A 14,213-nucleotide genomic window follows, 5' to 3' on the forward strand; every position below is an offset into this window, starting at 1 on the left:
ATAGGTACGATAACTCATATTCATTCGACCCGTTGACTGGGATATTGAATGTGTCTAAAACTGAAGCATGATTTTGAAGAATTTCATCTTTAAAGGGCCAGTTGGAGTATGTACACTGTAAGTACGATTAGCAAAGGTGGAATTAATAATTTTCTCTAAATATATGCTGTAAACTATAGTAGACAACCATTGACATTTTTACTCGAGAAGTAGAAGTGGCGCGGTAAATACTGCATGCACTTCCTGTAGGTAAAGCATTTTATTGACCTAACAAATGTTCGTAATTGTTTTATCATATGATTGAATAATTAAAAAAAATTCAAACTACTAAAGTTCATCTCTTTACAATTAGAGTGCAGTACATAGTCTAAAGACGCGAGTTTTCATTGGATGACCAAATATAATAACCAATCGTATCAATTTGGAAATTTTTGGTCGACGTTGCAGAAATCAAATGTTATATTCACCTCGAAGGTACATAAATGCGAATTTTTACTTTGTTGAATTTCAGCCAATCAGAAAGTTCGAAATTATTAGGTCATATATTATATAATAGAGAGCGTTGTTGTGTGCAAAAAGTTTTACCAAAGGGCTATGTACAATGAGGTTCTAATTTCTATGTCGAGATCTCAAGAGAGAAAAGAGATGTTTTTTAATAATGTTGTGTTGAGGTTTTCGCCATGACCACTAAAGTAGATTTTTACTATCTTTGAACAGTAAAATATTGACCCAAATACTGTATATGTATAGTAAAATAATGAATGCAACCAAATTTCACAAATAACTCGTTATTTAAAACGAGATAATAACTCGTTATAACGAGATACTAACTAGTTATAACGAGATACTAACTCGTTATAACGAGATACTAACTAGTTATGATGAGATACTAACTAGTTATGACGAGATACTAACTAGTTATGACGAGATACTAACTAGTTATAACGAGATACTAACTCGTTATAACGAGATAATTAACTCCTTATGACGAGATAATTAACTCGTTATGACGAGATCGCTAATTCGTTATGACGAGATAATTAAGTCGTTATGACGAGATCGCTAATTCGTTATGACGAGATAGTAACTTGGTATAACGCGATGCTACAAGTAACTCGTCCTAACAAGATAATAAAAAAAAAAATGAACCCAGTCGGCTTTCGTAGGCATGTACTTATATCAGGGTTAAAATAAAAATGTGTTTTAAAATCGATTTAAAATATAAAAAATATTGAAACATGCAAATATTTCATTTTAAATCTTATTGATACAATTGTACGTAAGTCTAATGGATATGAAATCTTTCTAGGGTTGACCTTTAATCTAAGAATTAAGAGCCATCCTTGTATTTAATCTGGAAGTTCAAATTCAAGGGGGAACACACTTTGGTCTAAATAATAACTTTTGCGTTTCATATTTTAATCCAATGATATAAATCTGGCAAAAAAGTGCCTTATTTCAATCATAAGAAATGGATGCTCACAAGCTTGAATGTCGTTTTTCATTTCAAAAGTTCAGTGCAACTTCACAAATGATGTCCATTTTAAGATCTCGTTACTGAGGTGAATGTGATGTCATGTAACTCCAGTGTATGTATCAAGTGATAAATTAGACTTCATAACACTAATCATTCTTTTTGCTTGGTTTTTTGTTTGTTTGTTTTTGGGTTATTTTGAAGAACAGTAACATCTGTTTTTCACAAATCATACAGAACATTTTTTTTTTAATTCTCTTGACAAATATTAAAGGGAAAGGCAACCCCAAATTTTTTTTTTACATGATAAATGATAGGATTAATTATATGATAAAGATTTGTCTGTTGATATACGGCCTAAATAAGCCTCAGTACTAATTTTAAAACGTTAAAAATTTAAATTCCCGCCATCTATAGAGGCTGCCATGATGCGGAACTATTTTGTATTCAAGACCACAAAAATCAATAATTTTGACGTCAAAACGTCCATTTCGGTTTTGATGAAATTCTAAGATCATCAAAGGTGTGCATGTGGTAGATTTTACGAATACATTGTAAATAGGTGGATCCATGCCTTCCTGTCAAGCAGTTAATAACACTAATGCGAAGGGGACATGTGAAAAAACGTTCCACCCTGAAATTCCTGACCCATCAAAGTTATTTGAAAAGAAAATACTATGTAAACTATGGATCCATCATTTGCATAATGACAAGTTGAGGTTTGAGACATTTACATGTATGAAGAAACGTGTACCGTCTGCCTGGTCTGCGACTCGACTGAACGTCTTTTCATTCCTCTTGCAAAAGAACGGGCTCAAATCTATACGGCTCCAAACTTAACTGTTGGTGACTTGTCATGTTTACAGTGCTGCTGATGAAATAAACCGGAACCAACGGTGTGACGTAATAAATTGAATGGCCGCTCTCTTAGAGGCGGATAATTTGAAATATAATATAGATTAATATTGATTTAATTGTTAAGCAAAGAATTTTGTTGTTAAAGACTGTCATTTACGATATCAGTAAGTAATACTTTATTCATAAAGGCAACAATGTGGTTAGGGTTGCCTTTCCCTTTAATGAAACATTGCCGATTCCGATAAGCATGATTGTATTTGTGCATGCACAAGTTGACCCCCCCCCCCCCTTTCAACCCATATACTACCCTATTGGGTTGCATTCGATTAACCTTGCTTATATATTTATGCATCAAAATTGTTAAAAATTCAAATGTATTATAATTTAATTTCTGGGCATCCATATTTCTGAGATGTTAACTCGTTAACATACTTGGATATTAAAAGGAAGGGTATGTATGACGAGGGCGTCTGATTTGGTCCCTAAATATTTGGAAATGTTTATGTGAAATCTTTGCGTCTAGAAGGAGGTTCTTTCAATTCTTGTATAAAAAAAAAACAATGATAATATTTACAATTCGCGCGTTATTACCTGTACTTTGACGGAAGAAATTAAGGCTTTTATCGTTGTCGTGTTTATTTCCACAAAAACTCATATTTCTCATTTCAAAAGAATTAGCGAATTAGAGAACATGACCTTTTTATATACTATCGACCTACATTTGTAGTAAGAATATAAATTATTTTATCCTATGTGGAAAGGAAAATAGAACAAAACTTTGGGGTACCTGTAAAATGCGAAACGATATCAAAACGAAACGAAATCTACTGAAACGAAACCTAACGAAACGAAACAGATTGTATAACTGAACTATTTTAATTATAGTAATTGAAATGGTGGAGATCTCCGGCCCCAGAGAAAGTTACCAATTTGACTCCCCTTTGATGTAGTCTTTCGGGTTGACTCATTCAAAGTTTTAAAGTTGGAAAGGGGGAATGAGTAAGCACTCAGTATATATCCAAAGTTGATTAAATTAGTTTCGGATCCAGAAATTTCAGAACGGAGGGTTACTGTCTCACAGGTCGGAGGTCTGGGGAAACACTAAACGAGGTGGGGTGGGGGTGGGGGGTCGCCGACGTAGGAACCGCATTTGAGCAAAAGAACATGTTTCAATATTTTTGCTTTAAAGACAAATTTATGTATACATGTGGGTATTGTGTATTTGTATATCAAACGGTGGATTCTGAGTATGTCTTCCTGTTCTCTTTGCATTTTCTGCTTCCCTTGTTCATAATTAGCCTTTTAATTTTACAAAATGCTGACCTCCTTATATTATTACATAAAATATTCTCCGTTTTCTGTTTCGTACTATATTCCCCGTTTTAGCAACACCCCAAACATATATCTAGATATAGTTATCTCTAGACTAACTGCATATCAATAATAATTTTTAACAATATATATCTTACCGAATTGTATTCGTATAGTATGGTACTATATGATTTTTCCATTATTGAAAGTACTCGCACCTCAGCAGTTAGAGATAAAATAAGAGGTTAAACGTCTTTCTGCTTTCAACTTTCTCAGACACCAGCTTCTTCAAACAATGTTTGATGCTAACCGATGGACCGCTTGAAAATGTACCAGTCAACCCGAAAGACCACATCAACAGGAAGAGAATTTCATTTATATATGGTAGCTTTCACAGATACCTTTTTTTTAGTATCATTATTATACAGTTGGGTTATACAATCTTTTTGTATCGGTAAATTTCGTATCGTTTCAGCAGAGTTTGTTTCGTTTCGGCAGGTTTCGTTTCGTTTAGCATTTTACAGTTATCCCAAAAATATGCACTTTTTCATCGAAGTTGAACAATCCAGGAAAAGCCGTACCTCAACACGATATCGTATCTTAGGATCACCGGTATTTTTACATATATACAATATACCATGAAGCTGCCAATACTCTTTATTAGATAAATTCAGGTCCATATCATACAAAGTCCTTTTAAATCATTTTAAAAAATTGGAGAAACAAAAGTATGGCTTGAACTTGTTTTAATACATGTATACCTTCGCTAGCCAAGAGAAGCGGAGCGGATCTAAATCGTTAGCTAGCCAAGAGAAGCGGAGCGGATCGTAAATCGTTAGCTAGCGAAGAGAAGCGGGGCGGATCTAAATCATTAGCTAGCCAAGAGAAGCGGGGCGGATCGTAAATCGTTAGCTAGCCAAGAGAAGCAGAGCGAAGATGACTTGCTTGATCGGCGATGCAAAAATATAACTTGAACTTGCTTTGCTTAATATTGATTATATTGAGAGAGAGAGAGAGAGAGAGAGAGAGAGAGAGAGAGAGAGAGAGAGAGAGAGAGGCAAGTCAGTATCACCAATTTTGTACGTGAGTTTGGTGAACAATTTTCGATAAGTTGGGGGTGGTAATCTAAATCCACTGGACGTGCATTTTTTTTTTATGATCAATGTGTATACAGACTTTTTCCTCGGTCAATAATTTTTTCGTTCAAACGAAAAATAATTTTTTCCAAACTTTTGTTTAAGGTATTCAATGTATAATGACCATATTTCATATCTAATAAATGGATGGTTGAATTTTTGTAATCATCGTATCATTTTGAAGGCTTCATCAAATAAAACTAATCCACCATAGGAATTTTCAAAATTTTGTTTACTGCTTGATTTATTTCACCTAGAATTTAACATTGAGGTATATGGGAAAAGCATGTTTTATTACAATATTTTAAAAAGAAATTATATTTTCATACAAATTTCTTGGTAGAAAGTTACATACACTTTCTCCTAATGAAAATATGAAATAAAATTAATCATTGACCACACACATTTTTAGAAAATTAGATTTTTCTTATTTTTTTCAAAGGGCAGACAACTCTTCCAAAAAGTCTTAAGTGGAAAAAGGTCAGCTTCTAATCATTCACCGGTCATGTGAATTTCATCTGCTTCACTTTCATCATTATTTAACAATAAACATTTATGTTGATCTAAATCCTTCAAAATTGTTCATTATCCTTTCATTATACATGGAATACCTTAATTCCAATTTGTCCGAATAAAGAACTAAATTGTCCGAGCGATCTTTATAATTTTATTTTATGCAGCCCTTGTGCGCGCCGTATTTTTAAATCAGCCTGGACGTATAAAAGTTGTCAAATATTTACTTTTGGGTGTGGTGTAACTTTTCGTGCGTTTATTGCTCTATATACACAGTGAAACTACTTGTGTGCTATAAGCAGCATATCAATATCTGGTGCTTTAAGATAACATAGACCTTACATAGCACATACATGTACCTATCATTAAAAATACAAACCTATGACAAGTTGAATTTGCCGCTACATTTTTACAATCTCTTGGTCTAGTTGGAAATTATTCTAATGAATCGCTCAAAGAGGGTAACCTTGATAACAAAAAAGGAATGATAGTTTGGAAAACTTATCTAAAAATCATTAAAACGTCAAATATAAAGACTTAATCTGTTAAATGTATAGACAGACACTATATATTGAATATAGAAAATTAATCTGTTGAATATAGAAAGTTAATCTGTTGAATATAGAAAGTTAATCTATTGAATATAGAAAGTCACTTTGTTGAATATAGAAAGTCACTTTGTTGAATATAGAAAGTCACTTTGTTGAATACAGAGAGTCACTTTTTTGAATATAGAAAGTCACTTTGTTGAATATAGAAAGTCACTTTGTTGAATATAGAAAGTCACTTTGTTGAATATAGAAAGTCACTTTGTTGAATACAGAGAGTCACTCTGATGAATATGAAATTTACTCTGCTAAATAGAGAAAGTCAATCTGTTGAATATAGAAAGTTATTCTGCTGAACATAGAAATATCCCTTATGAAGATTTTGGAATCCATCTCAAGTGTTGTACAAACTATTGTTATATGGGAGTCAACAATCGTTTACTAAAACAAGGAAACAAGAAATTTAGAGCACAGTGTTGTCCACCAGACATTTTTGAATATTGATAATTTCCCTTCCGGAAGTGATCTTGATCTTTCATATTTGAACCAACATCTTTTTCAGGAACCTTTTCCAAATATATTTCAAGGAGTTTTACGTATATCAAACATAGGAAGTTTCAAATTCCATGTTCGTACTCATTTTATGAAAATGATCGAACTAGCTTGTTGATCTAAATAATGCATCACAATTCAAACCAACGAAGACGTTATATTGACTGAAGTCCGTATATGTTATCGAAAACCAGTCTTAAAAGGAAATTAACGCAGAGTTTGTATTAAATATTACAAGTAAACACCTCATTGAAATGTGTAGTCTTATTTTCCGAATGGGACCCTTTGTACCCAGTCCCTATGTTTGCTATCGATTCTGATGGGCAACTCCTTGGTTACCGTCATATTAAAGCAACCGATCACTGACACCTCGCCGCACATTGACTTTTTTCCTGAGAAGTTTCACTGCATGATATTAATAACCTTTAAAGGTAAGCTAAAGCGTGGTAAAAATCTTTCTCGTTGAATTCGTATATGATTTGGCGATGCTAAGTTTGAAAATATCTTTTTCTTTAAAAAAAAAAAAATACAACCCCAAAACAAACTAGATTTGAAGATGTCAACACTTTGCAAATTGATTACCGTATATACTCGCCTATAAGTCGGATTTTTGGGAGTCAATTTTTGGTCCAAAACTCTATGTCCGACTTATAGGCGCGTCCTAAGAAGATTGGTATTTTTCTGGGAGGCGTAATGTAGTGGGTTTTTTTTTAAACAACTCCGACGATTATCATGGACTACCACACAAATGATTATTGTTCACAAATATCTAGTCATAGTGTATTGTTTATGTATTTTAAAATCATGTATAAAGTACAAGTATTTACATATTTTTGTTTAGTTAAAAATTATTTACCCGTAACTAATACTTTCAATTCAACTCATCTATCGTTTATCGGTAAAATTGAATCACGAACCCGATTTAATATTGAAATATTCATATGTATACCGACTGAAATATATTTCATGAAAAAATGAATATTGTTAACAGATAATTTAGATCATCATTCTTGACTCTTAAAAACTCTATTGTTGTTACAATGAATTATACCGGAATCCCACAGTAACAGAGGCGCGTGCCACTAAGTAAACACGGTGTCAGGTACTGGTAATTAGGAGACCATAATTGCTTAGATAAACAAGGGATCATTGCCCATAACAGATCAAGGGTTGTGTTTAAACCCTTAACACATATGGCTTGGATATTGAGCACCCCATAATTATCAATTTCTCAAAATATTTGTTGAAACATAGGTAAAAACACTAGAGCATTGACTTGAAATTGTCAACCGATTCTGACAAAAAATTGTACCGACTTATAAGCGGGTCAATGGCAAATTCCTACAAAATAACCCTAAAAAATACAACCGACTTATAGGCGGACCGACTTATAGGCGAGTATATACGGTACTGGTCTTAATTAAGTTTAACAATCAAAATTATACGATTTTAAAAGTATATTTCATTTTTTTTTTTAAATTCTGTCCTACTCGTAATTTGTCAAATAATTCAGACAGAACTAAAAAGTTAAAAAAAAAAACCAAAAAAAAAAAAAAAAAAACAAAAAAACCAAAAAAAACACCCAACAAAACCAACATGATATTTGCAAAAATAGCGTTGAAATTCGGGGTGCAGGCGTCATCATAATTATCGAATTCATTAAGTAGTATGTGTATAATCACTGTTTCTCTGTCATATTATATTTGTTGGTTGGTTGGTTGAATGTGGTTTAACGTCCCACTAGGAAAAAATTTCATTCATATGGAGACGTCACAATTGCCGGTGAAGGGCTGCAAAATTTAGGCCTATGCTCGGCGCTTACGGTCTTTGGGCAGGTGGGGATCTTTAAATATCGTGCCACACCTGCTGTGACACGGGACCTCAATTTTTGCGGTCTTATCCGAAGGACCGCCCCATTTAGTCGCCTCTTACGACAAGTAAGGGATACTGAGGACCTATTTTAACTCGGATCCCTACGGGGCTTGTTACATTTGTAGTGCTAAGATTCCATTTTACATTGTTCTGGAACGAATTACTCATGTGTACTTATGAAAATGAACCATTCCAATGCCTTCATTAATCACATTAATTACATTGATCAATTAGTATAAGAAGACAATTTCTGCATTAGCAATAGCATTATACTTTAGACAGTCTCCCTTCCCGATCAGCTATAAATTGTGACAATCGAGCGATCTATTTTTTCTCTCCTTTACAATCCATATCATTACTCAAAACTTATTTTAGGGCAATAAAAATAACATAATAAAGGCACTGAGGTTATCTATAAATGGTAAATTTTTGTAACGACACTTCAACGTTTGATAGTGCCTGAATGTTGTATTTTCATTCCTCCACCTTTTCTCGTCGTTTGCGACTACATCGTCAATTTCAACTTCATCGTCAGAACCGCTGGGCCAATGTTTCAGTAAAAGAAGGGGCTACACAAACAAACAGGCATAATTTGGTGGAGACCTGTTAGTTCCTGAAAGTGATAGACACAAGAACCCGTGGTATAGAGATCCTTCGTGTTGAAAACAAAACCAAAAAATTAAAACAACAAATAACCTGGTAATATCTGTCACGAGAAAAATATTTGAGTCCAACCATGGTCCCCTACCCCTGTGTAAGGTTTGTTTCCGTGTATCTATAGCAAGCGGAACAATTACATACGCTTTTCAGCGGTTATTAATGCGCTCTGAAAGCGAAATCATCCTCCATGCAGTGCATTGATTGTACACAATTGTAGAAGTACTTTGAATACAATGGTGACGGTAAACATTAATCAATCACAGTGCACGGAGTGCGTATGTATACAAATGCATGACGATAGCAAAACAGATCCATGGAAAATGTTGACATTTGTGAACACAAGAGTACAGCGCTCTTTAAAGGTTCTATTTTCTATTAGAGATTTGGAACAATGAGACGTGGGATTTTAAAACTGTTCATAGTAAAATAATTTAAGTGATACCAGTGGTGTCTTGAAATATTTACACTAATAATGCATGAATTATATACGATTAAAACTTTAAGAAATAAAGGATCGCATGATACTTTGTAGGGAATTTGCAATTGCCTGTATAGTCCTACTTTGAACCTTTTAGTAATATGTCTAATTCATGATTAGTAGTCCACAATAGTTCTGATCTCAAGATGAAAAAAAAATGACCTAGACAGGTTTGACCATGTGCAGCATCCAAAAATAAAACTACTTGCAAAGTTGTGATATGTTATACATGTACGAAGCGTGCTATTTTGCACATTATATATTAAGAAAAAGTGTCGCTACAGATCTGTAGCTCTCTGGGAAAAGGTTGGGACAGCCAGGTCTGAGAAAACGAGGTCATTAGTTCTATTGATGTTTATAAATATGTGTAAAGTGTAGTTCCCCTTTAGGATACCGGTATGCGTTTTATTTGTTTGTTTACGTCTCGTCGAGAATTTTTCATTCATATTGGGACGTCACCAACTATGCTCAGCGCTCAGGGCCGTAGCTATGAGGGTACTTAACGTGCCAACGCCTGCTGTGACACGGTACCTCCGTTTAGAAGGTCATTATCGAAGGACCCGTGATTCTCAATTCTAAATGTCGAGCATTTGGTGAAGGAGGAATCACTGCCTATGTTGACGTCTTAGGTTTGACGCGGTCGTGGTACGAGAAAACGCTCTACCATTGAGTTATCGCGACCGGTTTAGGAGATGTGTAACTATTGCAAATGTCGTCAGGGTGTAAAATTTGATTATATATATTTTAGAAAACTCTATGCAACAATGGTATTTTGACGTTAAGGTGTTTTTTTTTAAATTTAACAACGGTGGTCTGTGGTAAAATAGTATGTACACGAAGGGTGTGTGACATTATTAACTAGAAGCTTGTGTCCTTGTACATGCAACCAAGCTGATATTCATTGTGTACATGTATCGTATTGTCTCAATACTACAACTCAATTTTTCAGATGGGAAACGCATGTTGTGGTAAAGGTGGAGTCATGAAAGACGTAAACAAATTCTGCAAGTGTGGAGGACCCCGCCCACATTCCGGACATAGCCGAAAAGGCTCTGGACATAGCCGAAAAGGCTCTGGACATAGCCGAAAAGGTTCCGGAAAGTGTCGAGGCAAGGGTCATGGCCGTAAGCGAAGAGGATCAGGATCTTCCAAAGGCTCGCACTGATCTTACGTAAAACGTAGTTCTATCTTATTTGTGGACCGCACCGACTGAAGTACAGTCTTTTTTTAAATACATGTACATGTTTATCTGTGATAATGGTGCTTTTGCATGTAACATGTTATCTAACAGTTTCTGAACTTCACAAGAAAGCCTTCTGGTTTTTGCAAGATGATATGGTGAGACCCCAAGCGCCAGTATATTACAAATGACAGTTACATATATATTGAACACAGCTCTTCACGTTGGTACAGACTATCTACATGTATTGTACAGTATTTTTAAAGACTTTACTTGAACTTTTGTATATGTTGTAATTTTAAATTGTATTTTTGACTGTTGCACTTATTAAAATATTGATTTGTATTTGGAGTTTTGATTATTTGTTTTTAAATAATAAGCTTAAGCACGTGTACTTTAAACCTCTGCGTGTCAATCGATTTTAAATTGCCCATCACTACGTCACGTAGCATGTGTTTGTTATGGTTGGATGACCATTTTCTTTCGGCTGCTTTCTCATTTAGTTTTTAATATATCTTTCATTGAAAATCGGCCCAATGTCTGACAGAAATCAATGATCATGTGCGGTATTGAAATCTCGGGATGTGCAGCAAACGTGGGTAGTGTAATTGCAAAGCTTTAGAAATGGGTCCGAGACCATTCAATCGATAAACTAAAACAAACTTGTGTTTTTTGGGCGTAAACACTGGTAACGCGCTACCTCATTACCATACTGAAAATAACTGTTGTTAAACTATAGCAGAATCTTACGAGGTTTCATTTAATCAAACAAAACCTTTATTATCAAGTTTTGTAGAAACAAGTCCCAGTTCATGCTCGTTTGATTTGAACTTCTGGGAATGCAATACCATGCACGTATATGCATGCGCGGCACTGGAGAAATAGTTGTCTTCCGTTCTTTCAACAGCAACATCGTTTACTGTCAGAAAGTCCCTCACGTCTTGTACTTTAGACGGGCTCTCGAATCGCCCGCCTCGGTGATGATTAGTCGAGTTTTCGGCAAACGTTTTCCGTTTCAGTTTCTTGTTTGTAAAACATATGCTAGTGTTAAGAGCTACACTAAAACATCTGTTGAACAACAAATTCGTGCATTTGTTTGGAAGATTAAATAAAGGAAAAGCTAATTATTGCTGATAGATTTGGAGAGAAAACTTAAAAATCACGCTGGACGATTTGGAGGCAGGAAACCGAACAGGACATTGGTGAAACGCTATATCGCTTTTCCTTTTATCAAGGCTTACGGCGTGGTTTTTACGGATTATTCCGGATGAATGCAGATGCAATGTTGACTTGAACACATAAAAACAACATAGAAGGGCACTCCGTTCATTTAATTCCATAGCCAAGGTGAAAAAATAATCTTTGGGGAAAAAAAAAGAAACTGAATACATACCGGTAATTACAAAAGAGAGAAATTTATGCTTCATTTTGTCCCTTTCCCCCCAAAAAAAGCGCTGTCTGGGAGGTCGAATGTCTTTCAAGAAACCTCTGAAACTCGCAAATAAATCGCCAGAAGTGAACACAATCCGCATTGAAAAATAAATATATGCCTCTGTGAGATTCAACAAAGACTTCTGATGTTATGATCACATAATGTAAATATTTCCCTTTTGCTGAAAACTATTCAGCACGCGCACGCTTTGGCTACTATACGAAACGGGGGATAATGAAGGTTATTTATATTCTGTTTATTTATAATTTGTTTATCGTTGCTTGTAAGTGTTTAATTTACTGATGATATCCTCTTTGATTCATCGATGATTTAGCTAATTAATATTTATTTGTTTGTTTATCTATATCGGAATATATGCAGTCTCTGATTTTGCCATGTTACTAAGTGACCAATAGGAATATACGGTGTGTTGTGTCCGGTATACTGATTGGCATAAGAGGAGGAACTATCAAAGGCTCTTTCTTCTCTCTCTCTCTCTCTCTCTCTCTCTCTCTCTCTCTCTCTCTGTATATATTTATATATTGCTGAGACACCTTTACCCCATTTTCTATTCATAACTATATAACATCTAAATTGGTTCTTTAATCTTAAAAACCAAAGTTCTCTGTAAAGATAGGAGTCGGTACTACGACAATGCCATTCACTGCAGTACATATGTATTTACATTTGTGAATATACCACTCACTGCAGTCATAAATTGTATATTTCTACCATTAGATCATATCTTCATTACTTCAGATTAGAAAAGTATCACCGATATGGCAGTCGTTACCTTGTTGTTCCGTTGAAAAATAAAACTTCATGCGGTGAATGACACATCAAATGACTATCGTGCATACGCAGTATGTGATTTTTCAATTTCGTGCTTGTCTGTTCTATTTTCGTGTTATCGACCGTTTACACTCGGCGTGAACACCAGTTAAACGGAGTAATCCATAGTCAAGAATGGACTAACAATTGATGTGAAACACGTCAGACAGCATTTGACTTTTAAATGACAGGTATTTTTAGAATATAATTTGCAAAATGCAAGACTTTTGCAACCCCTGTAATATTAACTTATTTGTCGATAGTCTGCCCCGATTTAAAAAACTGATCATACGCAAGACATGTTCCTGCGTATCCAATCAGTTGATAGACATAAACACTATATGAGATAATGGAATATTGCTAAATAGATATGGAAAGTTGACAATAGAGAAGCTGAAATTATCCCGTTTGTCATAAAGTTGTGTTGTTAATTTGTCATGAACGTCTATGTTTAATAAAATATCGACGTCTCCCTATGAGTGAAATATTCTCGAGAGGGACGTTAAACAAGATACAATCAATAATAAAATATCCATTACATGTATTAAGAAGCAGATATGGTGTACTCTGTCATGTCTTTTATTTCGAGTTCACTGGGATATATCAAATCGAAATATGAATGAAAATGAGTATTGTTAAGAGATAAAATGATGAATCTAAATGTAGAGTTGAAGGCCTCAACAAAAGATTTTTTCTTCTTATGTAGAACCTTTTGTATAAATTTTGCCTCGTAAGAATATAAGAACAGGTCAGCTAGTGAAGGAGCACAATTAATCATTTACAAAATGAATGAGAATAGATAATGAAATAATAGGATCCGCATCGAAATGTTCCGGGTAAAGGTTAAATTTATTGCACTCTACCTGTAAACATAGATGGCGGAGCAGCTATCTTATGGTAAGTTCTCGTAGCCAGTTTTGGTAATTTAACTATTAATTAAGTAACAATCAATTCTTGTTCTATTTTGACCCCGATTTACAATTTAGAACCAGCAAATATTGTTATTCACAATCTGAATCATATCGTTAGCATTGATCGATACGATGATATGAACTGTTGAAAACATGTTGATGTGATATCGCATGTATTAATTCATATCAGTGGAAATAATGCTTAGTTTCTAAACATGACGAGAAAGTGAATAGATTATCAACATAAAACAACTGAGATGTAGTTAAGCTGTACTATAAAGGGGTTACTGGACTTATGTTGGTGAATACTGACTCTCGATGAAAAATCTTTCACAAGTTCTTGAATTTGCAAACCCATTAAATGTTTGAATGTATGGTTAGACACAAGTGTAGTGTGAAAATGTGTTAGGATTTTTTTCATATTAAACTTTTGAGACGGTGATGCAAGATTACAGCG

At 34.4% G+C, this 14,213-nt stretch overlaps 1 long non-coding RNA gene across 1 annotated transcript; it reads left to right on the forward strand.

The window, feature by feature from the left end:
• The first annotated feature begins 6,606 nt into the window (after positions 1-6,606).
• LOC125646997 (uncharacterized) lies at positions 6,607-10,927 on the forward strand. The gene is made up of 2 exons (XR_007359955.2): positions 6,607-6,823; positions 10,352-10,927. It is a non-coding gene; the product is annotated as an uncharacterized LOC125646997 (long non-coding RNA).
• The last annotated feature ends 3,286 nt before the right edge of the window (positions 10,928-14,213 follow it).

This window comes from Ostrea edulis, chromosome 1, assembly GCF_947568905.1.
Source record: "Ostrea edulis chromosome 1, xbOstEdul1.1, whole genome shotgun sequence".
NCBI lineage: Eukaryota > Metazoa > Mollusca > Bivalvia > Ostreida > Ostreidae > Ostrea > Ostrea edulis.